The sequence below is a fragment of the Glycine soja genome, chromosome 12 (assembly GCF_004193775.1).
Source record: "Glycine soja cultivar W05 chromosome 12, ASM419377v2, whole genome shotgun sequence".
Taxonomy (NCBI): Eukaryota; Viridiplantae; Streptophyta; class Magnoliopsida; order Fabales; family Fabaceae; genus Glycine; species Glycine soja.
Window position 1 is genome coordinate 29229446 of NC_041013.1, and position 26002 is coordinate 29255447.

Consider the following 26002-nt stretch of genomic DNA (forward strand, 5'->3'; position numbering starts at 1 on the left):
TATCCACAAATAATCATAAGCAAAGGCGTACATGACATTTAAGACTACATGCATGGTAGTGTTTAAAGCGGCACGCAACATGTTTGCTTCGTGCCCCTATATTAGGAACCTACACGGGAGGAACTAAAAGGCCTTTTAGTGATAATTCCCAAGGTGGTCATATCTCTCTTGATGGTTTCTAGAGGTATCATCCCCTTCGAAGAACATATTGCGGCAGTAGGGACTACCAGCAACAATATGTTATCAAAGAGAAAAACTCAAGATGAGGGTTCACTGTTATCAAGCAAGTCGGAGACCTAGCATGACCACAGATTCACCTCTACTCCTTATGTTCCCATGGACCCGGGTATAAGGCCCCTTTTCAACTCACCGTGTGTGCAAATAGTGTTGGTGTTTGTGTGCATCAAATGAATAAATATCTATCTCATGCATACATTTTAAAAACACACTAAAAGCATTGAAGAGTTTATATATACAAGAGCATAAGGAAAAGGATAAAGAAAAAAAGAACAAAGGAGAAGTCATGGTAAGGAATGCACACTGATTGATTGGCCTAACTCTCTAAAAACAGTCCCCAGTGGAGTCGCCAACTGTCGCAACCTATCCTTCGGCGAGAGGGTGATGCGAGACTCACGGGTGCGTCTTCCAAGAAAGGAAAATGCGCGGAGTCACCACCAACATTTATTTGAGAAAAACGTCGGAAAAATCGGAAATGTGTGGTCTATGAACTTTAAGTGTGAAAGGTTCGGGAGTTATATTTACCCACGAGAAAGGTATTAGCACCCCACGCGTCCGTCACAAGGGACGGCAACCTTTAATTGAGTGTGCAAACATGACTTCAATTTGTTTTATTTTCCTTTTTACGTTTTTATGTCTTTTTATGCCTTTTGTATTTTTTATCTTTTTGTGGTCGACAAGGGTGTTTCCCTTGCTCCTACATATTCCTCAATTGTGATAAGGAAATCAAACCTACGTAGTTCTTTGAGAACTGAATGTTGGTTAAGTTATTTTTATCTTTTCTTTTGCAAGATATATTTTGACCGAACAAAAAGTCGTTTAAGGCGTTAGACCATTTAAACGATCTTTTGATCCTTTTGAAAGGAGAGAAATCATTAAGGCATTTGGACCATTAATGATCTCTTATTTTCTTGAAAGTAGTGACAAAGTTATGTGTTGGCTTTAGGCTTTCAAAAGTCCACGTTTAACCAATAAGAGCAAAAAAGACCATTTAAGGCGTTGGACCTTAAAATGGTTTTAGGTGTTTTTTATGGACAAAGCTTGATTTATGAGTTGATTTTAGCCTTAGTTTCACTTTGGCTATTAGTCAATTCAATTTAAGAAAAATCCCAAAGAAAAGCATCCGATTGATTTTTTTTGGATTATTTTATTCAAATATATTTTATCATTATTTTTGCCTCTTTTGGTTTTAAACGAGGTTATGGTGTGAAAGATCGTTTGGATTTTATTCTAACAGAGTATAAACAATATTACAACTCAAATGATCAGTGGAAATTCATTTTATCATTGATTAGGCGAGAAAACAGCTTAAAATAAATGGTTCAAGCACGTCAAAAGGGGGTACGGAAAGCAAACGAAATAAAAATAAAAGCAGGCGAAACAAGTGGGGACCACTAAGGGCACATAGAATGAATTGAAAGGTTTGATTTTGGGAACTTACCGGTTGAAGACCGAAGAACGACGAAGAACGAACAAAGAATGATGAAGAACGGTGGAAAATCTTCACGAAATCGCTCACAGAAACGTCTCGGAAGCATTATGGAAGCGCCTCGGCTTGGATTTTCTTCACGGAAACAATTTTTCTCATTAATTTCAAGTGAATCCTAAATACCAGAAGGGCTGAACCAATTTGCTCTGCCCTCTTTCCCCTATTTATAGGGGAAAAGAGGGAGGTGGTTGCCGCCCAGCTCGCCCAGGTGAGTTGGGTTGCTTCCACCAGAAGGCACCGCCTTCTGTCCAAGTGGGCCTGGTTTCTATTTGCACACCCTTTTTACTAAATACACCCCCTTTTTCTTTTTTTGCTAGTTCTTTTTATGTAACGTTACAGAACTTTACGGATTACATAACAATACTTGTTTTCTTTCCGTAATGTCGCGAAACTTTATGGATTACGCAACCATCCCCTCTTTGACTTCTGGAATGTTACAGAACTTTACGGATTGCGCAAAAATGCTTCCTTTCGACTTCTGGCATGTCACGAAACTTCACAGATTGCCTAACGATGGGTGTTAAGTTCCTCGAAGCGGTCAAGCAAAGGTTGCATCCCACCAAACAAATGGTCCCCGGACGAAATTAGGGTATGACAAGGGGCATGAAGCAAACACGCTGCGTGCCTTTTAAACATTGCCATGGATGTAGTCTAAAATGTCATGTACGCCTTTGTTGTATGATTATTTGTGGATATTGTCATACGATCCCTATGTTGTTCCTTTTTTCGCATCTGCATCATGCACGGGTTGCGTCTTGATCCCCTCACTTTGTCACGAACCGACGTAGGGTTCGGGTCACCTTCTTAAATGCATACATCGGGCACCATGCTGCTCGAATGTCGTATCTAAGAAGAGGACAATCTCCCGGGCTCTCGTATTCGTAAAATGCATCTGTGCCATACGCATTTCTTCATGCATTCATCCATTCCACCCATGATAAATGTCGGAGTCTTGATTCGCACTGGGATTTGTTTCACTTTAGTAAAACATGGGATTGAGTCAGACACCTTCACTTAAAAAGAGGTTCTATCATGTCAAGGTCAAGAGCCTAGGAGTCGCCGGTCTGAAAGAGTTAGGACAGTTGATGGGTCAGTTCTAGCGACAAGCTTTTCGCAAAGCTTACCGTAAGATTTGGGACCTAGCCATGGCAGAGGTCTCCACAGAGGCCATTGCCTCCCTCGCCCAATATTATGACTAGCCTTTGAGGTGCTTCACCTTTGGGGACTTCCAGTTATCACCCATGGTGGAAGAGTTTGAAGAAATCCTGGGATGCCCTCTGGGAGGAAGGAAACCATACCTCTTCTCAGGATTTTATCCCTCTTTAGCTAGAATTTCTAAGATAGTCCAAATCTCGACACAGGAATTAGACCGTGGAAAGCAAGTCGAAAATGGGGTGGTTGGAGTACCAAGGAAATGTTTGGAAGCAAAAGCAAGAGTCTTGGCAGGTAAAGGCGAATGGGCCCCGTGCATGGACATCCTAGCAGTTTTGATCTTCGGGGGGGTCCTCTTTCCAAATGTGGATGGGTTGGTGGACCAGGCAGCGATTGACGCTTTTCTCGCCTTTCATGACCGCAAGGAATGCTCGGTTATCGCTATCTTGGCCGATCTATATGACACCTTCGACCGAAGATGTGAAAAGAACAGTGCAAGGATTATTCGTTGTACTCCGACCCTCTACGTATGGTTGGTTTCACACCTTTTCTGCCAAGAGGTGAGACATGCTTGCCCGCTAAAAGGCCACCGCTCATGCACAGAGAAAAAAGAGGCAAGTTGGGACCGACTCTTAGCAAGCAAAGAAGGAGCGTCTGTCAACTGGTTCCCCTGATGGAAAGAAGGAAGAACCGGGATTCTTATTTCGTGCGGAGGATTTCCAAATGTTCCCTTGATGGGGACAAGGGGTTGCATTAATTACAATCCCATCCTCGCCATAAGACAACTTGGCTACCCTATGAGAGGGGCACCATTAGAGGAAGGCCTCACACCTATTATTGCATGAGGTTTCAATAGCACCAACGTGGGGGCGCTTCAGAAGGTCCACAAGGCATGGGAGATGATGCAAAAGAAGGACAAGGAACTTAGAGGCAGTAGCAATGGGCCCAACGGTGGTTACCATGGGTGGTTGAAAGCCTACACACAAGATCTGGATTGGCTCCCAAATTTGAGAACCACTAAGGGGGTGGAGGTTGAAGCTCCGGAAGAGGATAGAGAGGTACAGGCCCTCAAGACCGAACTCGAGAAAGCCGAAAAAGTCAAAGAAAAGTTCAAATCAGCAGCTATTAGGATCCGAAAGGAGAACGCCGAACTGCGAGACGTAAATATAGCCACCACCAAGGCCTTGGAACAAGAGACTAAGAGGGCCCATAGGGAAGAACATGGCCAAAACAAATTCTGAGGGGCTTTGTGGGGTAGTAACAGCGAGCTTAAGCTCTGAAGAGAGGAAAGGGACCAATCACGAGTAGACAGTTTGATCTTGAAGGATGAATTGAGGGTTTGCCTAAGATCCAAGAGGAGCTTGTCTGAGTGGCTATACGAGACCGAGACCAACATGTTAGCCATGATCAGAAAGTACCAAGAAGAATTAAATCTAGCCACAGCCCACGAGCACAAAGTGGAGGATGAATATGCCCGAGTGTACGCGGAAAAGGAGGCTAGAGGAAGGGTGATTGACTCGTTACATCAAGAGGCAACGATGTGGATGGACCGATTTGGTCTTACTTTAAATGGGAGTCAAGAACTTCCCCGATTGCTGGCCAAGGCCAAAGCAATGGCGGATGCCTACTCCGCCCCCGAGGAGATCCACGGACTCCTTAGCTATTGTTAGCATATGATAGACTTAATGGCCCATATAATTAGGAACCACTAGGAAGTTTGTATTATCACTCAGATCTTGACTAGTTGTAACTTTCTGAATAAAATGAGTTTGTCCCGTGATTTTACTCCAAAATCAGTGCGAACCGAATCACCCACATTTTATCTCTAGCATACATTCATTTTTTACGTACTCCTCACATTTGGTTTTTTAGGAAAAAACGCCATAACTAAGCGCGCCCCAAGGCATCCCTATCGCACCAGATCCAAATCTAGGACGATGGGTGACCAAGAGGAAGTACAAGAACAGATGAAAGCTTACATGTTGGCTTTGAAAGAGCAAATGACTTCCATGATGGATGCCATGCTAGGAATGAGACAACTAATGGAGAATAACGCGGCCGCCGCCGACGCTGTTAGTTCGGCTGTCGAAGCAGACCCAACTCTCCCAGCTACCGCGCACCACCCTATCCCAAACGTGGTAGGATGAGGAAGAAGCACACTCGGGAACATCAGTAACTCCCTTCCGGGGTACAACCGAGTAGCTTACCCCTATGGATTACCACCTAATTAGACACCACCAGTCCTACGTGACGACATGATGTAAGATCCATTTGAGCTTGTAGGCCTAGGATCTTCTTCATCAATGGATTCCTTTGCTTCTTGGAAGATGAATGGTAGCGGAATGGAGAAGGAAGAGAGAGAGGAGACGCCACTTCAAGGAGAAGATGAGTCTAGAAGAAGCTCATCACCATAGGAGGCCATGGATAAGAGCTTGGAGGAAGAAGGAGATGAATGAAGGGAGAGGGAGAGAAGAGCACGAAATTTTGTGCTCCAAATGAGCTTTGAAATCTGAAGTTTGATATTCAAATGATGAAAGTTGAAAAAAATGCACACACATGACCTCTATTTATAGCCTAAGTGTCACACAAAATTGGAGGGAAATTCAAATTTCACTTGAATTTGAAATTGAATTTGTGGAGCCAAACTTTGGAGCCAAAATTTCACTAATTATGATTAGTGAATTTTAGTTATGGTTCAGCCCACTAATCCAAGATCAATTCCAAGATTCTCCACTAAGTGTGCTTAGGTGTCATGAGGCATGAAAAACATGAAGGACATGCACAAAGTGTGACTATATGATGTGGCAATGGGGTGTAGTAAGCAAATGCTCACCTCCCCCTCTAAAATTTAATTGGATTGGGCTTCTACCAATTCAATTAAATTTATTTCCAACCACACACATCAAATATCCACTTAGTGCATGTGAAATTACAAAACTACCCCTGATACAAAAACTAGTCTAGGTGCCCTAAAATACAAGGGCTGAAAAATCCTATATTTCTAGGGTACCCTACCTACATTATGGAGCCCTAAATACAAGGCCCAAAAATAATGAAACCTTAATCTAATATTTGCAAAGATAAGCGGGCTCGTACTTAGCCCTTGGGCCCGAAATCTACCCAAAGGCTCATAAGAACCCTAGGGCCTTCTCTTGCATCTCTGGCCTAATCTACTTGGAGTTTTCTATCCAATGCCCTTGCGGGGTAGGATTGCATCATTCCCTCCCCCTTGAAAAGGATTTGACCTCAAATCCCCAGGTTCTTGAAACTCTGGGCTTTTTTCCTCAACACCTGTAAAAAGAACAAAAACATATGTATTAGTGGTGTTTAGTATGTTGAAGTAAGGTAAGGTCTGAAAACTCATTTCCTGGGCATCTTCCCATGAAGGAACATGGTTCCTCACCAACTCAATGAGTGGTGCTACAAGTATAAAAAAATATGGGGCAAACCTTTTGTAAAAGTTTGTTAAGTCTTGGAAGCCCCAAATTTTTCTTACACTTGGTGGAGTGGGCCACTCAGGAATGACCTTTATTCTCTTAGGGTTCATGGGAACCCCTTGATCACAATTTAAAAAATTAAGAAAAGTAAAGCAACAGAACATACCTTTTTCTGTATTTTCATGTTGATTATTCCTACCAAAAAGTATGACAAACCTAAGGTGTCCCATATGAGTGCCTAAGTTTGTATTGAAACTAAAAATAAGAACAAACCTACCTAATGAGTCCCTATGTACACAAATCATGAAGATGTTAGGTGCACGAGTGATTTTACAAAAGAGTGTTGCACCACCCAAAGCATTCATCACACCACCTATTTTAGGGATTTGGTGCCTAATAATACCTATTTTGGGCACCAACAAAGCACAAGGATTTAATCTCTTGCGAACCAAACCCTCATCCAACAACTCCTTTACTTGAGGAATAAACTCAAGCCTAAGAGATGTGGCAATGCTAACAAGTGTCTTTTTACAAAGGAGAAAATGTGGAGGTTGTCTAAGAAGGGAAATTTCTTTAATATTTGTCTTTATTTCAAAATGTCTTTCCTTCTTAGCTAACCTCTTGGAGGAGACACTTACCTCCTTACACTCCTCCTTAACCATTAAAGGTTGTCCTTCTTCTTGGGGATAGATCTCTTCACTAGATTCTTCCCCTTTTGCTTCTTCACTTTTACTAGAGGAAGGTGAAGTAGTAGCCTCATCTTGGCTACTATAAATGTCTTGGCCCCTCATAATCATGGTTTTCTTGGTGGGGCATTGAGAAGTAATGTATCCTCTTCCAAGACATTTAAAGCACTTCATGGAGCTAGTCTTCTCTTGCATACTAGCCTTAAGGGGTTGCTTTTCTATTGTCTTCCCCTTATCATCATTGGGCTTAGAAGGTCTCACCCCTAAGATTCCTTGACCTTGGTCTTTCTTTGGATAAGAGTGAGAGCCATAAGATTTTGCAATAGACTTCCTTTTAAGTTGTTGCTCTACCCTTATTTCCCAATCTAAATTAGCCTCTACGTTGTCCTTCCCATGGAAGTATGGGAGTTTAATGTTAACCTCTTGAGGCTTTCTTTCATTTTCTCTCCTATGGGAGTGAGGTCTAAGATGTGACCTATGCCTTCCTTCATAATAGTCACGAATTTCTTCACTTAGGCTCTTGCAACAGTTATGACTACTATAGGAGACATGTTTTTCTCTTTCCATTTCTTTCCTTATTTTTCTTCTTTCTTCCTCTCTTATTTTCTCTATTTCATCTTGACTTATTTCTTATACTCTTTTTTTACCTTTTTCTTTTCTCTCTTGTTTTTCTTTCCACAACTTAAGGGATCTTAACTCATCTAATATCTTATACAAGGGGTCCTTAGGAGTAGAACCCTCACCATTAACACTAGATGAAGAATGAAGACTCATGTTGGTTCCTAAGTTATGGTTCTTTATTGTTGGGGGTTTGAAAAAAAGGTAAAAGAAACTATGGTTGAAACTAGCCAAAATAAACACTAAAAGAGGTGTGAAAGATAAGGTAAAAACTAATTGGTAAAAGGCAAGCTATCTAGGCGGTTTGACAATGGAGGGTAAAGGAAATAAGCTATGAAAGTAAGCAAGAAATTAAAGTGCAAGAAATGCAAACTAGGCGGATCCTAAGAGTGTTTGGATGACCTCATTTAAGGTTCCCAACAAAACATTCACTATCCTAAGGGAAAATTGCCTAAAATTATTACACACAAATGGAAGTAGGGTGACCTATTGGAGGCTCCCAACTTACTTCCAATGAAAGGCCTTTTTGTTACAAAATTTGAAAGCAAAACAAATTGTCAATTACAAAATTACAAAAAAAAAGTCCTCAATTGTGGTGGCTATTCTCTCTTTAGTATTTCACTCAATTTGGAGTGCTTCTTAGTCCAATAGCTCTTAAGGTGGCTGGCCCCTTGCTTCTTGACTCAAATTCTTCAAGATATGGCACCAATCCTCCTTTCCAATTCTCTATATGGCAACTCACAAGCAAGGAAACAAAGAGACAAGCAACAACCAAAGACCAAAAAAAATGAAATGAAAGCTAAACCAATAGAGTTTTAACAAGACAAATTTCCAAGGATTATTCAACAATTAAAGCAATGAAAAGCACAAAAAAGCAAGCTAGGACTCAAAGAGAAACCTAGAATGGCTCTAGAGTAGAGTAGAAAAACTCTAAAAAAAAAAGACTCAAGAAACCTCTAGTTTTGGCACTTGTTTTCACAATAATTTTCAATTGAAATTTCAGAACTAGGATTGGTATAAAGTAGGCACCAATTATAGAACAAATTTTGAGCCAAAACAACAAGCACACTTTCCTTTCACTTTTCTTTTTTTTTCCTGGACACTAATTTTTCTGCCAACTTGTGAGATTTTTATTATTTTTTCCTTTAATCCAAATCGCTTGGTTCTTTTTTTTATAATTTTGGTCCAGATGTCTAGAAAATACAGTAAAAGTTTCAGCTCAAAAAACGTAGTGACCAGTTCCCAGTAATTTATACAAGTTCGTATGTTCAAGCTGCCAGCACCAGCGATTTCAACCTAGAAATCAAGAGTATTGTTGATGTTGCTTAAGGCTTGGATAGTTACAATTTGTGTTTGCTTATGCTCAATTATCTTGAATAACACAATTAAATAGAGCTTAAGACTTATTTTGATTCACAAATCCAGCCACAACTCAGCACCACAACTCAACTTCATCATAGGCATCATGTAGGAAACTTAGAAAGCAAAAAACAGTTCAAGAACAAGACTACTTCTAGGAATTGATTTAGAACATGTTATGAACTAAATAACATGCATGAATTAGACTCGAAATTCAAAAGATAGGCTAAGAATGACAAGAATACATGAACAAATGTATCTAGAATTCAATCAACACAAACTTAGAACATAATGTGACAATTACTATGACTAAACATGACTCTAAGACAACATGGATTAAGTGATTTACACTTAGATTTTTGTTTTTTTTTTCTACTCAATATTTTGGAAGAAAATTTAGATCTAAGGTTCAGCACAAGAATATTATGAATGAAAAATGATAGAACCAGAAATCTACACAAAAACAAGATTCAAGAATAGATCTACAAAATTTGAACCATAGAAATGCAAGAACAAGTGTAGATCTAATATTTAATCGGTTTTTTTTTTAATCTACTCTTAACAGCACCAAACCACAAAACAATGGAGGATATACATGGAGAATAAGATGAAGAACAAGGAAATAAAGAGAATTCAACGAACAAAAAGATAGAGGAAGCAAAAGAACATCGCCTAGATGAAGATGCTCTTGATACCACATGATGTAAGCTCCATTTAAGCTTGTAGGCCTAGGATCTTCTTCATCAATGGATTCCTTTGCTTCCTGGAAGATGAATGGCAGTGGAATGGAGAAGGAAGAGAGAGAGGAGATGCCACTTCAAGGAGAAGATGAGTCTAGAAGAAGCTCACCACCATAGGAGGCCATGGATAAGAGCTTGGAGGAAGAAGGAGATGAATGAAAGGAGAGGGAGAGAAGAGCACGAAATTTTGTGCTCCAAATAAGCTTTGAAATCTGAAGTTTGATATTCAAATGATCAAAGTTGAAAAAAATGCACACACATGACCTCTATTTATAGCCTAAGTGTCACACAAAATTGGAGGGAAATTCAAATTTCACTTGAATTTGAAATTGAATTTGTGGAGCCAAACTTTGGAGCCAAAATTTCACTAATTATGATTAGTGAATTTTAGTTATGGGTCAACCCACTAATCCAAGATCAATTCCAAGATTCTCCACTAAGTGTGCTTAGGTGTCATGAGGCATGAAAAGCATGAAGGACATGCCCAAAGTGTGACTATATGATGTGACAATGGGGTGTAGTAAGCAAATGCTCACCTCCCCCTCTAAAATTTAATTGGATTGGGCTTCTACCAATTCAATTAAATTTATTTCCAACCACACACATCAAATATCCACTTAGTGCATGTGAAATTACAAAACTACCCCTAATACAAAAACTAGTCTAGGTGCCCTAAAATATAAGGGCTGAAAAATCCTATATTTCTTGGGTACCCTACCTACATTATGGAGCCCTAAATACAAGGCCCAAAAATAATGAAACCTTAATCTAATATTTGCAAAGATAAGTGGGCTCGTATTTAGCCCATGGGCCCGAAATCTACCGTAAGGCTCATAAGAACCCTAGGGCTTTCTCTTGCATCTCTGGCCCAATCTACTTGGAGTTTTCTATCTAATGCCCTTGCAGGGTAGTATTGCATCACGACGCGGGTCATGTCCTTCCCCCCATCCTTGAAGGGGAGCCTCCTCAACTGCCGGACGAGGTCCACGAGGATTGTCGAGAGCATGCTCAGGGAGACATCGATTCCTACTCCCCGTTCCCCGCCGAGGGGCTGGCACCCAATGCGTTACCTTAGCCCAACCTCACGAGAGAACCTCAAAACCACCCAACACAGCCAATATTTTTGTTCGCAGGAGGGCCACCCCTAGGAGCAAAAGAAAGGGGGAAACTCGATCTCATCGAAGAGAGATTGAGGGCTATTGAAGGCTTTAGCGACTATCCATTCACGGACATGACTTACCATTGCTTAGTGTCGGACGTCATCATCCCTCCGAAATTCAAGGTACCTGATTTTGATAGGTACAAAGGGACGAATTGTCCTAAGAATCATCTCAAAATGTATTGTCGCAAGATGGGTGTGTATTCCAGAAGCTTCCCGCATCTGGAAGCTTGGCTGGGGCAGCGGTCATCTGGTACACTAATCTAGAAGCTTCCCGCATCTGCACTTGAAAGGATCTGATTACCGCCATCCTTAGGCAGTATCAGTACAACTCTGACATGGCTCCCGAACGGACTCAACTGCAGAACATGGTTAAACGGGAAAGCGAGTCCTTTAAAGAATACGCTCAGCGTTGGAGGGACCTGGCAACCCAAGTAGCCCCTTCCATGGTCGAGAGGGAGATGGTTACCATGATGGTAGATACCTTGCCTGTGTTTTACTCTGAGAAATTAGTGGGCTACATGCCCTACAGCTTTGCAGACTTGGTATTTGACGGGGAAAGGATCGAGGTGGGCTTGAAGAGAGGGAAGTTCGATTACATCTCCTCCACAGGTACCAACGGTAGGAGGATCGGAGCAACTGGGGCAAAGAGGAAGGAAGGAGATACCCATGCCGTCACTTCAATGCCTGCATGGGTAAAGCCGCCGCAGATCTCCCACGGTACCCACCAATATGAGCAACATCACCCGAGCTTCTCAGCTCGCACCGCGGACTCCTCCAGTGGGAGGCCCCCCAAGCTCCGGCTCCAACCCCGACTCGCCCAGCCGGCAATGCCCACCTTGGCGTCAGTTCCAATGCGGCAAGGAACTTTCCCCCAAGGCCAACGCAAGAATTCGCCCCTATCCCGATGACGTACGAAGACCTCTTGCCATCCCTCATCGCCAACCAGATGGTTGTGATATCTCCCGGAAAGATCTTCGAACCTCCTTTCTCAAGGTGGTATAACCCTAATGCAACCTGCACATACCATGGGAAAACCCCGGGCCACTCAACCGAACAGTGGGTGGCCCTCAAACGCACAGTCCAAAGTTTCATAGAAGCCGGATGGCTGACATTTCAAGAGGACCGACCCAACGTAAAGACAAACCTACTTGCCAATCATGGAGGGGGAGCTGTTAATGCCATTGAGGCGAGTAGGCCGCGCAGGTCCAAACCTTTGAAGGATGTAACGACCCCCCGAAGGTTTATCTACGAGGCCCTACAAAAGGGGGGCGTGATTCCCGCGGTGGGCACGAGAAGGATTCCTGTTTGATGCATCCCGGTGCGCCACATAGCATGGAAGCATGTTTAGCAGTAGGAGACCTGTTGCAACATATGATAGCCCAAGGCCGACAGGAAGTCAGCGATGAGGGGGATGAAGAACAACATGTATGCATCCAATCCGCAGATGAGGAAGGTCCTAGAAAGCCTAAACCTTTGGTAATTGTAATTCTGATACTGGGGACAGATGTCGTACAGGATGTCACGACATCACGCTTCAGAACATGCAGGTTGTATTTGACTGTATGAACAGATTAAACAAGTAAATAACACAAGAGAATTGTTAACCCAGTTCGGTGCAACCTCACCTACATCTGGGGGCTACCAAGCCAGGGAGGAAATCCACTAAAATAGTGTTAGTTCAAGGTCTAACAGCCACTGTTTACAACCTTCTCACCTAACCACTACCCGTGCAATCTCTACCTAAGAGCCACTCTTAGATATGAGAACCCCGCTCACTCCCTCTCAATCACACTCCCGTGTTTACAAACAAATCAAAGACACACCAGAGATTGCTCTCTGAACAAAAAGGGATCAACCCTACACACTAGAGATCAACTCTACACACTAGAGATCAACTCTACACACTCAGGTCCAACACTTGATGTTAGGATAACATCAAGGTGGCTCACAAAACACTCAAGTCCCAAAACTCACAAAATAACTCTTCAATCCCGGACTTGGTACAGAACCCGTGCAGCCTTCGTGTTTATATAGCAGTGAGCGTATCTGGGCTGCAACTTCTTGTGCTGGATGAGATCTATCATTCTTCTGAAAAATCTGCACTTAAAGATCTAAAAGATACAGTTTGATCTTTTAGTTTTTATCTTTAATCTTTAATCTTTAATCCCTGAACGAACTCTTCTAGTTTGTAATTCGAACTTTAATTTTCTTTTAATTCGTTCCTAAAGATAGATCATCTTATCTCTTGCTAACTGCACAATAATCTGTTAAAGATATAACAGATTTATATGTCCAGTATTTTCGGGCCAGATGTCCTGGACATCGTATCCGACATCGTGGATCCTGCAGCTTCAATGCTTTTAGCAACTCCAGTATTTTCGGGCAGGATGTCCTGGACATTGTATCCGACATCGTGGATCCTGCAGCTTCAATGCTTTTAGCAACTCCAGTATTTTCGGGCAGGATGTCCTGGACATTGTATCCGACATCGTGAATCCTGCAGTTTCAATTCTTCATTTGACATTTCATCTTGCCTTGTGCATTGTGCAGCCCGATCTTATTCTTTGACATAACGTTGGACATCATGTGCAGCAACTCCAGCTTTCCTTCATTGTCTAAGTGCTTATGTTTTAACAAAATCTTAGCCAATCTTTTAAAACTCAGTAGAGCTAAGCACTAACAGTAATACATTTCACCAGGGACACAGCTCCCCAAAAGCCCCGACACCCGTCAGTAGTTAGACCTATTCCGTTTCCATACAAAAATAGTCACGCAGTTTTGTGGAGGTACGCACCTCTGAGCGATAAGAAGGAATGAGCTACCGACATCAGCTCGCTGTCGGCCAAAGTAACCAATATCACGGGGCTGAGCGGCATAACCCGCAGCGGTCGCGTATTCGCACCCCTTGACCTGCCGACGCAGTCCCCAAATGCTAAAGGGAAGGCAAGGATGATGGAAGGACCAAATGTCAAAGTGATCCCCGCTCCGGGTGAGGATGTTCCGATGAAAGGTCTTTTCAAGGGAAGAGAGGGCTGTGACAAGAAAGAACTATCGCTCAAGGAGGCCGGCGAGTTCCTCTGCATTATTGAACAAAGCGAGTTCAAAGTCATTGAGCAACTCAATAAAACCCCAGCTAGAGTCTCTCTTTTGGAACTGCTCATGAGCTCTGAGCCTCACCGAGCTTTGCTGGTAAAAGTCTTGAATGAAGCTCATGTAGCCCAAGACATCTCCGTAGAAGACTTTGGGGGACTCGTCAGTAACATCACGGCCAACAACTACCTCACCTTCGCTGAAGAGGAAATCCCTGCTGAGGGGAGAGGACATAACATGGCTTTGCATGAGTGAGTCAATTGCATGGATCATATCATGGCCAAAGTACTCATCGACAACGGCTCCAGTTTGAACGTGATGCCCAAAAGCACGTTGGAGAAATTATCATTTAACGCTTCCCATTTAAGGCCAAGTTCCATGGTGGTCCGTGCCTTCGACGATAGCCACTGAGAGGTGAGGGGAGAGATCGACCTCCCCAAACAGATAGGGCCTCATACCTACCAGGTTACATTCCAAGTGATGGATATTAACCTAGCCGCACCATGGCCGTTTTCCATGTGGGGAATAGATGTGATTGGGGCCATAGAGCCCAAAGCTGCGAACGGACACCGTTTCATCCTAGTGGCGATCGATTACTTCACTAAGTGGGTCGAAGCTGCATCATACGCTAGCGTCACCAGGAGTGTGGTGGTCAGGTTCATTAAGAGGGAGATTATCTGCCGGTATGGTTTGCCGAGGAAGATTATCACGGACAATAGCACCAACTTGAATAACACGATGATGGGGGAAATGTGCGAGGAGTTTAAGATCCAAAATCACAATTCCACACCCTACAGACCCAAGATGAACGGAGCAGTGGAGGCAGCCAATAAGAATATCAAGAAGATTATCCAGAAGATGATCATGCCATACAAGGATTGGCACGAGATGTTCCCATTTGCGCTACATGGTTACCGAACCTCAGTGCGCACATCAACCGGGGCAACACCGTTCTCGTTGGTATACGGAATGGAGGTTGTGCTACCGTTTGAGGTGGAAGTCCCGTCATTGAGAATCTTGGCGGAGTCTGGATTAAAGGAATCAGAGTGGGCCCAAGCACGTTTCGATCAACTTAATCTCATAGAAGGCAAGCGCTTGGCTGCCATGAGCCATAGGCCTTTATATAAAAAACGAGTGAAGAATGCTTTTGACAAGAAGGTACGCTCGCGCAGGTTCAGCGAAGGTGACTTGGTGCCGAAGAAAGTCTCCCAAGCCCTCAAAGACAATAGGGGAAAGTGGACCCTGAACTATGAAGGGCCTTTCGTCGTAAAGAGAGCTTTCTCCGGAGGGGCCCTGGTGCTCGCCAACATGGATGATGAGGAGCTACCTTCACCCGTGAACTCCGACATTGTCAAGCGATACTACGCTTAAGATCTAGGGCAATTAAGGAAGTTGCTGCATGTTTTTATTTTTGTGTGTTCTTCTTGGTTTCCCCCAGGGATTCCTGTCCTCTGTGATTTTCTCATCACAGTCTTTTAAAAGAACGTAGGGTTGAGGTTCCGATCCTCGCTTTGTGCTTTAAAAGATGCGTAGTATTTGATGACCTGAGCCTTTTCGCTCAGTCCATAGGATGCCCCAAGCGCTTAATTAAAACTGAACCCGACAAGCTTTTGCTAAAAGATTATTGCATTTGAAAACACTCATGCATACGCATACACATGCATATTTGTTATCTTGTGACAGGGACAGGATCGTTTTAAGCAATAGTAAAATACCGCGCCAAATCCAAGACAGAGACGAATCGAGGTAAGCGGTAATACGGCCATGATTTGCTGCCCAATGTCATTTCCTGCTTTTAGGTACTTGGGGACGGGCACGAATGGAGGCTAGGCCCATGATCAACAGATCGTTGTCCCACATCCAGCTCTAGACAAGCAAGAAGCGCTACTGGGAGGCAGCCTAGTATCCTTTAAATTCCTACCTGTTATTGCTGCTTGATGTGCCATCATTTTCTTCTATTTTCTAAACCCTTTTTGCACCATTTTAATTATTGATTGGTCTTAATTGTCAATTGATTAGGCAGTTTTATTATTTGGGCTCATTTAGCTAATTTGATGTTTTTAATCTAATTTCAGGAATTAATGAAACATTGGGCTTAATCCGGATTTTGGTTATGGACTTGAAGAGGGCAAATAAAGCAGCGCTTACCTTAGTTAATTTCTAATTAGGAAATTTCGCAATTTTATTTTATGTTGTTCAGTGTTTATTTCGTTTTGGGTCAGAGTATTGTAATAGGGCCCAGTGACTTTGAGTGACTCTTTTTAAATAGCTGCCTTGGGATTCGTGCAGGGGATTCTATTCTGCTATTTTCATTATTCAGAGCTTTGGTTTTAGGTTTTCACATTTTTCTGTTCCGTTGTTACGGTTTTCGTTCTTAATGCAAATTTATGTTTTCTGCTTCTAATTATGAGTTCATTCTTGCTTCTTCTTCTACTTTCATTTACGTTTCTGTCTCATTTACGTTTCTGTTCATTTACGTTTCTGCTTCATGTTGCATTTGCGTTTTCTGTTTGAATCCATGGAAGGCTAGATTTTCAGGTGTTGTTTCCTTTTGAGGACGAAGCCCAACTCTCTTTGAGGTTTCGCTTGTAATGTGGTTTCCTGGCAGTTTTCCCTTCACCAGTTATCCCAAATTCGTGAATATTAATCAGTGCACGCTTCGTGTTTGATTAATTTCCTCTGAGCCTAACTTGTGTTCATGCTTAATGGACGAAGGGCTAACTGGTGTATGTGATGCCTAATCACGTATTGACAACCCTAAGTTGATTTTCTCTTAGTAAATTGAAATAGGGTTGGATTAAGTGGTTGACTGTTAGGGACGAATTCTCCATAACCCAGGATAAGAGAATGGCTTCTGAATCAAAGGAAACAACCCGTTTTTAATATTAGTAGTTTTGTATTCTAGTTTACTTGTTCTGCTCTTTAATCACAAAACAAACAAACCCCCCCCCCAATCGTTACTGTTACTGCAAGTATATTATGAACATTTGGTGTGTCACTGCTCGTTGGGAAACGACCTAGGATCACTTCCTAGTTACTGCATTTTCATGTTTATTTGATTCGGGTACGACCTCGATCACTGCTGTTTCTTTAAAGATAACGATTGGATGCCTAACTTACCCTAGGGGTTTGGAGTAAGCAAATGCCGACCCATAGAGAGCGGGTACTTTCTTCAAAAAAAAATGCTGGGTTAGCTTGCCTGGGCGAGCACCCCCTACACGAAATGGTTTAAAAGAAAGGGGGAGTGCAGTTTTTCACCCAAAGAACTTCTCCCCCTCACTTAAGAACACAACACTCATTGGATTCATAGTTTTTTCTGACCCTAGGCCACCATTGTGTGCTTTTTGCTTCCATTTTAGTGTCCTTGCCACTTCATACAAGTAAGTGCACTATCCTTTGGTTTCTAGCTTTCCATTGATGCCTTTTTATGCTCTAAATTGTACATGATTTGACCAATTTTGTGAGACAATTTGGGGCAAATTTGTGCTTTGATTCATTGAATTGGGGGGTTGTAGGGGATGGCCTTAGGCCTAGGTTGTGTTCTGAAATGATGGGGCAATGTGGCATCTCATAGGATGTCGTTCACCAAGGGAAAGATAGGTGTAAATGTATGTATATCCTAGGAGAACCCGCGCGTTGATGTCTAAGTTTTCCTTTCAAAATTCGTGTGGATAGTCGCGTTTTGTTGGAAAGAAGGGTACGCTGTTTGGCTTGATCTGGCTTTTGTTTTGATTAGGTTTCTTGAACTAACATCCCAAATTTTTTTTCGCGGGAAATGGCTCCAAAGAAACTCTCCACGAAGAGGTCTAGAAGAGACGTCACAGGAGAAGGATCCAGTGCTGCCTCAGAGTTTGATAGTCATCGTTTCCGGAGTGCCGAGCACCAGCAGCGCTTCGAGGCCATTAGGGGATGGTCATTCCACAGGGAGAGGCGTGTCCAGCTCAGGGGGGATGAGTATACAGACTTCCAGGAGGATTGTGAGACAATTTGGGGCAAATTTGTGCTTTGATTCATTGAATTGGGGGGTTGTAGGGGATGGCCTTAGGCCTAGGTTGTGTTCTGAAATGATGGGGCAATGTGGCATCTCATAGGATGTCGTTCACCAAGGGAAAGATAGGTGTAAATGTATGTATATCCTAGGAGAACCCGCGCGTTGATGTCTAAGTTTTCCTTTCAAAATTCGTGTGGATAGTCGCGTTTTGTTGGAAAGAAGGGTACGCTGTTTGGCTTGATCTGGCTTTTGTTTTGATTAGGTTTCTTGAACTAACATCCCAAATTTTTTTTCGCGGGAAATGGCTCCAAAGAAACTCTCCACGAAGAGGTCTAGAAGAGACGTCACAGGAGAAGGATCCAGTGCTGCCTCAGAGTTTGATAGTCATCGTTTCCGGAGTGCCGAGCACCAGCAGCGCTTCGAGGCCATTAGGGGATAGTCATTCCACAGGGAGAGGCGTGTCCAGCTCAGGGGGGATGAGTATACAGACTTCCAGGAGGAGATAGCTCACAGACATTGGACACCGCTAGTGACCCCCATGGCCAAGTTCGACCCTGAGATAGTCCTAGAGTTCTATGCTAATGCCTGGCCCACGGAGGAGGGAGTTTGAGACATGCGCTCGTGGGTAAGGGGTCAGTGGATTCCCTTCGATGCAAATGCCCTCAGCCAATTCCTGGGCGACCCACTAATTTTGGAGGATGGCCAGCAATGTGAGTTCAGCCAGAGGAGGAACTGGGTCGATGGTTTCGATGAGAAAGCCATTGCCCAGCTGTTGTGCATACCGGGGCAGGATTTTGCCTGGACCGCTGCAGGGTGGCGGGTGCAGATCATGCGCACCAGCATGACCACTCTGACCCAGACATGGAAGACACTGCTGCTCAACAATGTCTTGCCTAGCGATCACAACTCCGACCTCCCTTTGCCTAAGTGCCAGTTGGTGTAAGCCATCCTGACACGGATGAGCGTCCACGTGGCCCAGGTGATTGCTGATGCCATTTATTTGTTTGTAGGTATTGCGCCTACTAGGCACCCTCTGGACCAAAATAAGTCCAACAGGGCCCTGGGGTTTCCGGCGCTGATCACAGGCCTCTGCCAGTCCTACGGAGTTCCCGTCACCCACAGTAAGGTAATCCGACTGCCGATCACCCGAGCCTTCATCGAGAAGTATTGCACACCTAGGCAGGCACAGGGTGACACACATCAAGCCGCAGGCGCACCGCCACCACCTCGGTAGGCCGATCTTGCTGGGCCACTAGGCGTGGAGTGCTATCTACAGCATTTGGTTCGCCAGCAAGCGGCCAACCACCGTGGGCAGGTGCAGATACATGAGTGTCTCTACCGGTTCAGCCTCAGTCAGCAGGGGCAGGGTGCTGCCCCTTTTGTATGCCTTACCCCAGAGCAGTTTGGGGCTGAGGTCGCATGGCCTGGAGACTGGCTCGATGCCCAGGCAGGGGAGAAGCCTGTAGGATCCCCTGGTGAGGCGGATGAATCCCATATGGATGAAGATATGACTGACCTGCTCGGTTTCTTGGGAGGGAGCGGAGCCACATGACCAAGGTCACCGCACTTTTTGTTATTAACATTACTGCTTTTGGTTATTGTTTTTGTTGTTATTAACATTATTGCTTTCAGTTATTGTTTTTGTTTCTGCTATAATTTGGCGTTATGGCTCTCAGTTATTTCGTCATTGTTTTTATTGCGACTTACCATTGCATATTTTTTCGTTTACCTTGTGGTTTGACGTGAGTAGGCAGTGTGTGCCCTCATCTGCACGACCTTTTCAGGAAAAAGGAAATAAACAAATAATAATAACTTAATAGATGAAGAAAAAGAAAAAAAATAATAAAACTGTCTAGCTGAAAAGCCAGCACGCTTTTGAAAAGAAATAACTTCCAACATTTCTTTTCAAAAAGATTCACTGATTATAACACCAGTTTTTAAAAAATGTGTATGCACCTGAAGGGTGAATGCTACGAAAATTTCCTGAAACACCCAAAATGGAATCGGATGAATGCATGAATTGATAAAGGAGCATATTTTGGAAACATTGGGTTGACTTAAATAGGGAAAAATGAATCTTGAGCCCTAGTGTCACATGACAATAAAAAACTTGATGTTTGAGTGTCCACATGGGTGCATGCATGACCAGTTTTGCATAAAATTTCCTAATCATCATTGTTGCATGTGTGTCATGGAAATAAGGTGGGACATCCTCTTTATCCCTGAACCACTAGCCAAACCAACACCCTGACATGTATCATGTCCAGCTGTTCTACAAGCCTTGAGCCAAGACCTCAAACCACCGTAAACCTTGACCCAGGGTGAGAATGTCCATCCTTGCCCTCAGAAGAAAACAAAACAAAAAAGAGAGAGAAAGTTCCCGATCAAGGATCAGAAGAAAACTAAAAAAGAAAGTTCCCGATCAAGGGTTGGGAGGAAGAAAAAGAAGAAAATTCCCAATCAAAGGTTGGGAGAAAGCAAAAGGAAAGAAAATTCCCGATCAAAAAGCGGAAGAAAACAAAAGAAATATATGAAAAAGGTCGTCGGATCGAACAATGTTTGAATTTTCACAAGCAAAGAAGAAAAGAAAGGAAACCACGACTTGAAGTGGTCCTCTCCCTTTGATTGCCAGCCAAAATCTCGTGCGCTAGCGACTTTCTCACCTCGCACTAAACAAAAACAGAAAAGGAAAAGGCCAAAGCACTCAAAGCCAAATTCCCCTCCAAAACACCATTCCCGAAAAAAGTCCTATTGATCCATGATCACACATATAATCTTTGATTTGATAGGAAATAATTTGCAAAATTAAGTCATGACATATCTATGGTTCGAAATTAGGATGAAACACTTACCTATGTGAGATTGATACACTTTGAGTGATTTTCTTCTATTTTGTTGGACCCGGTGTTCCCTCTAAATGCTTGTTAGAGATGAATCACTAACATCCAAAATCTAATTTATGGTTGTGAGAAAATTTCATCAGCATACTCTCCTTCCCCAATAGGCACATTGTTTTTCATCAAAAATTATGTGTTGCTCTAATCAGTTGGAAGTTTTGTTTCTTTACTAAATCATGTTCGCATTTTAGTTAAAGAACATCGAGGCCATTTTTGTCTCGTAAACAAGAACTACGTAGGTATGAGTTCCTCATCACAAATTGAGGATACGTAGGAGCAAAAGCCCCGCTTTTGTCGACCACCCCACCTTTTGCTATCATGATCCAAGAGTCTGGTAGCATGTGGAGACACCTTCTGGTTATCCGCACCTCATCATTCGGAGACCCCAAGTCCGATTGACAAGTAGAGACCAATGTGGTCATCTGCCCCATTTCTGGAGATATGAACATCTTCCGGTAAAGACTATTTTAGTCTCACACAACAAAAGAAAGAACTATGTAGGTCTGAGTTCCTCATCACAAATTGAGGATACGTAGGAGCAAGAGCCTTGCTTTTGTCGACCGCCCCACACTTTTCATTATCCTGACTCGTGAAGTCAAGTGATGTACGAAGATACCCCGAGTGGTTATCCGTACAAAGACAATTTTTGTTAATACTAATCCGTGAAGTTAGGTGGCAGGCGAAGATACCCAAGTGTTTTTCCGTATAAACACTCTTTTGCTATTCGTAAGACTCAAAGCACGATAGCATGCATAGACTAACATCGTCTTCTGCACCCTTTGTCAATCGCAGCCAACGAGCCCGTTAACACGCGTAGATTTACGTCGTCTTCCGCGCTTTCTGTCATCCTGACCCGTGAAGTCAAGTGACGTACGGAGATACCCCAAGTGTTATCCGTACACAGAAAATTTCTGTCAATACTAACCCGTGAAGTTAGGGGGCAGGCGGAGATACCCAAGTGGTTATCCATATAAACATTCTTTTGCTATCCGTAAGACTCAAAGCACGATAGCAAACAGAGACTAACATCGTCTTCTGCACCTGTTGTCGTCCTGACCCGTGAAGTCAAGTGACATGCGGGGTACCTTATGGTTACCCGCACCTTTCGTCAACCAGGGGCAAAAAATTTGGAAACTTATTTTTAGCAAAACTTAAAATAGTCATAACTATTGCTCTGGGTATCAAAATGACTATTATTATATATGCATTTGGGGTAGAAAACATTTCCAATACTGTGACAATCGGCTTTAGCTAGTTGGGGTCTCCCAAGCTCCAAAAATCAGCCGTTTACTAAGTTTTTATTTTATTTTATTTTTCAAGTGTTATTGTCCTATTTTTCTAAACTTTGCTTAGGTAGTTTTCATAGTTAGACTTTTGAATTTTTGTTTGAAATTTTTTATGCTATCTTTTCATGATTTTAGGGTGTTCATCACAAAATTTCAGCTCATTTTGATATCATTTGAGTATAGCTATAGTTTTACCCCCTTGTTAGGTGCTTGTTGAGAAACACACTATTTGCTATATATAGTGCATGACTAGGGGCAATCCAGGTGATTTACAACCCTTTGATCCTGAAATAGATAGAACCTTTCATAAATTAGTTAGGCATAGTGTGCATCCTGTGCATTTTGAGCATTATGTTGAGGGTGATTCTGAATATTCTGATTTTGAGCATTCCACTACTAATTTTCATACTGAGAACATGGCTTAACCTCCACCTTGTGAGAGGACTCTTAGGGAGATGGCTGCACCTAATTTCACTTATGAAAGCTTGTGCATTCAATATCCTGATGAGCGTGTTCCATATGTTCTCAAGACTGGACTAATACATTTGCTGCCTAAGTTTTATGGTCTTGCAGGTGAAGATCCTCATAAGCATCTTAAGGAGTTCCATATTGTTTGTTCCACCATGAAGCCCCTTGATGTCCAAGAAGATCATATCTTTCTTAAGGCTTTTCCTCATTCTCTGGAGGGAGTGGCAAAAGATTGGCTCTACTACCTTGCTCCCAGGTCCATTGTCAGCTAGGATGACCTTAAGAGGGCGTTCTTGGAAAAATTCTTCCCTTCATCTAGGACCACTGCCATCAGAAAAGACATTTCAGGCATCAGACAACTTAGTGGAGAAAACTTGTATGAGTACTGGGAAAGATTCAAGAAATTGTGTGCAAGCTATCCTCACCACCAGATTTCTGAGCAACTCCTTCTTCAATATTTTTATGAGGGACTTAGCAACATGGAGAGGAGTATGATTGATGCTAGCAATGGTGGAGCTCTTGGTGATATGACCCCTGCTGAGGCTAGGAATTTGATTGAGAAGATGGCTTCCAACTCCCAACAATTCAGTGCAAGAAATGATGTTATTGTTCTTAGAGGAGTCCATGAGGTGGCCACAAATTCATCTTCATCTACTGAAAATAAAAAGCTTGAAGGAAAACTTGATACCTTGGTCAACCTAGTAACTCAGCTTTCCATGAATAAGAAATCTACACCTGTTGCAAGAGTCTGTGGTCTATGTTCTCCTACAGATCACCATACAGATCTCTATCCTTCTTTGCAGCAATCTGGAATCAATAAGCAACCTGAAGCTTATGCTGCAAACATTTATAATAGACATCCTCAGCAGCAAAACAAACAATAGTAGAATAATTATGACCTTTCAAGCAATAGATACAATCCAAGTTGGAGGAATCATCCAAATCTGAGATGGACAAGTCCTCCACAACAACAAGAGCCTGTCCCTCCTTTTCAGAATGCTACTAGTCCAACCAAGCCATATGTTCCTCCTCCAATACAGCAACAGCAACAACAACAGTCACAACAAAGACAACAAGCAACTGAGGCTCCTCCTCAACCTTCCTTACAAGAGTTAGTGAGGAAAACGACAATCCAGAATATGCAATTTCAGCAAGAGACAAGAGCCTCCATTCAGAGTCTGAAAAATTAGATGGGGCATATGGCTACTCAGTTGAACCAAGCTCAATCCCAAAATTCTGACAATTTGCCTTCACAAACTGTGCAGAATCGAAAAAATGTGAGTGCCATCACCTTGAGATCTGGCAACCAAATTCAAGTGCCTCCACCAGTAGCAGCACCTGCACCTGAACCTGTCAAGCTTCATTCTACACCTGAAAAAGAGGATGAGATAGTTTCACAAAAGAGAAAGCTTCCTAACTGTCGCAACCTACCCTTCGGCGGGAGGGCGACGCGTGACTCGCGGGAGGCGTGTTCCACGAAAGGAATACGCGCGGAGTCGCCACCAACGTTTATTTGAGGAAAACGTCGGAAAAACCGGAAAAGACGCAATCTACGAACTTTTAAGTGAAAGGTTCGGGAGTTGTATTTACGCACGGGGAAGGTATTAGCACCCCACACGTCCGTCACAAGGGACGGTAGCCTTTAATCGAATGTGCAAACATGACTTTGATTTTTACGTTCCCTTTTTATGTCTTTATATCCTTTATGCCCTTTTTATATTTTTCTCTTTTTGTGGTCGACAAGGGTGTTTCCCTTTGCTCCTACGTATTCCTCAATTTGCGATGAGGAAATCAGACCTACGTAGTTCTTTCTTATCAAGTGATTCTTTTTTACTTTAAGAGGTGATCATTTTAAGGCGTTGGACCTTGAAAATGATCCATTTACTTAGTAAGAAATTTAAATGATCAAATTCAAAACCTATTTTTGTGGACGAGCTTGACTAGGCGAGTTGATTTTAGCCTTAGTTTCACCTTAGTTATTAGTCAATTCGATTAAGAATGAGAAATCCCAAAGAGAAAATCATCCGATTGATTTTCCGCTTTATTTTACTAAAAGATATTTTTTTGATTATTATATTATTATTTTACCTCTTTTTGATTTCCAATGTGGTTACGGCACGACCGAACGGTCGGAATTCATTTTAACCGAAGTTAACGGATAATACAATTCAAACGATCGGTGGAAATTTATTTTATTTTTAGATTAAGCGAGAAATGACTTGAATAAAATGGCTTAAGCATGTCAAGAGGGGGTATAAAAAGTAAATGAAACGAGAATAAAAATACACGAAACACAATGTGGACCACCACGGGTACATAGAATGAATCGAAAAGCTTGGTTCGAGGTACTTACCCATTGAAGATCGAAGAACGAATGAAGAACGTCGAAGAACGGTTGAAACCTTTGCGAAATTCCTCACGGAAAACGTTACGGAAACGTTTCGGAAGCGCCTCGGCTTAGATTTTCTTCACGGAAACAATTTTTCCAAGCAAATTCGAAAGAGAGAGAAGTGCCTAAGGGGCTGAACCCTTTTCCTTCTCACTTCCTCCCCTATTTATAGCAAAATAGGGGAGATGGTTGCCGCCCAGCTCGTCCAGGCGAGCTCAGCTCGCCCAGGCGAGCCAGGTTGCTTCCTCCAGAAGCAACAGCCTTCTGGAGGAATCTTTTGGAGGGCCCAAGTGGGCCTGGTTGCTATTTGCACCCCCATTTTTACTAAGTACACCCCCTCTGCTTTTTTTGGTGATTCTTTTTTCGTAAAGTTACGGAAACTTACGAATTTCGTAACAATACTTGTTTTCTTTCCGTAATGTTACGGAACCCTGCGGATTACATAATCATCCCCTTTTTGACTTACGGAATGTTACGGAACCTCACTAATTATGCAACGATGCTTCCATTTGATTTCCGGTGTGTCACGGAACCTTTACGGATTGTGCATCAATATTTTCTTTTGTTTTTCGGCATGTCCCGGAATTTCACAAATTTCCTAATGATGGGTGTCAAGCACCTTACAAGGACCAAATAAAAGTCGCATGTCATCAAGCAAAGGTCCCCGGACGAAATTAGGGTATGACAGTTGCCCCTCTTTACTTGTCTTTTATTGGAGATAAAAGGAAAGTAAAGATAAGACACTAATTTCGTTCCTCTCGGTTGACGAGAGTCGCGGGTGACCATAAAATCTCCACATGCAAATGACTTGTTGCTCCCGAGGGAACAAAAGGTGAAGAAGACGATGTCAGTCTCTGCATGCTATCAAGCGTTCTGTCTTACAGATAGCAAAAGAATGTTTATACAGATAACCACTCGGGTATTTCCGCCCGTCAGCGTGACTCAAAAGTCAGTATGACAGATCTTGTGAGCGCGGAAGATGATATAAATCTCCGCATGTC

General features: G+C 42.7%; 1 non-coding gene across 1 annotated transcript; it reads right to left on the minus strand.

Moving 5' to 3' along the window:
• Nucleotides 1-22938: 22938 nt before the first annotated feature.
• Nucleotides 22939-23045, minus strand: LOC114380598. Its single transcript, XR_003659774.1, has one exon. It is a non-coding gene; the product is annotated as a small nucleolar RNA R71 (small nucleolar RNA).
• Nucleotides 23046-26002: the final 2957 nt, after the last annotated feature.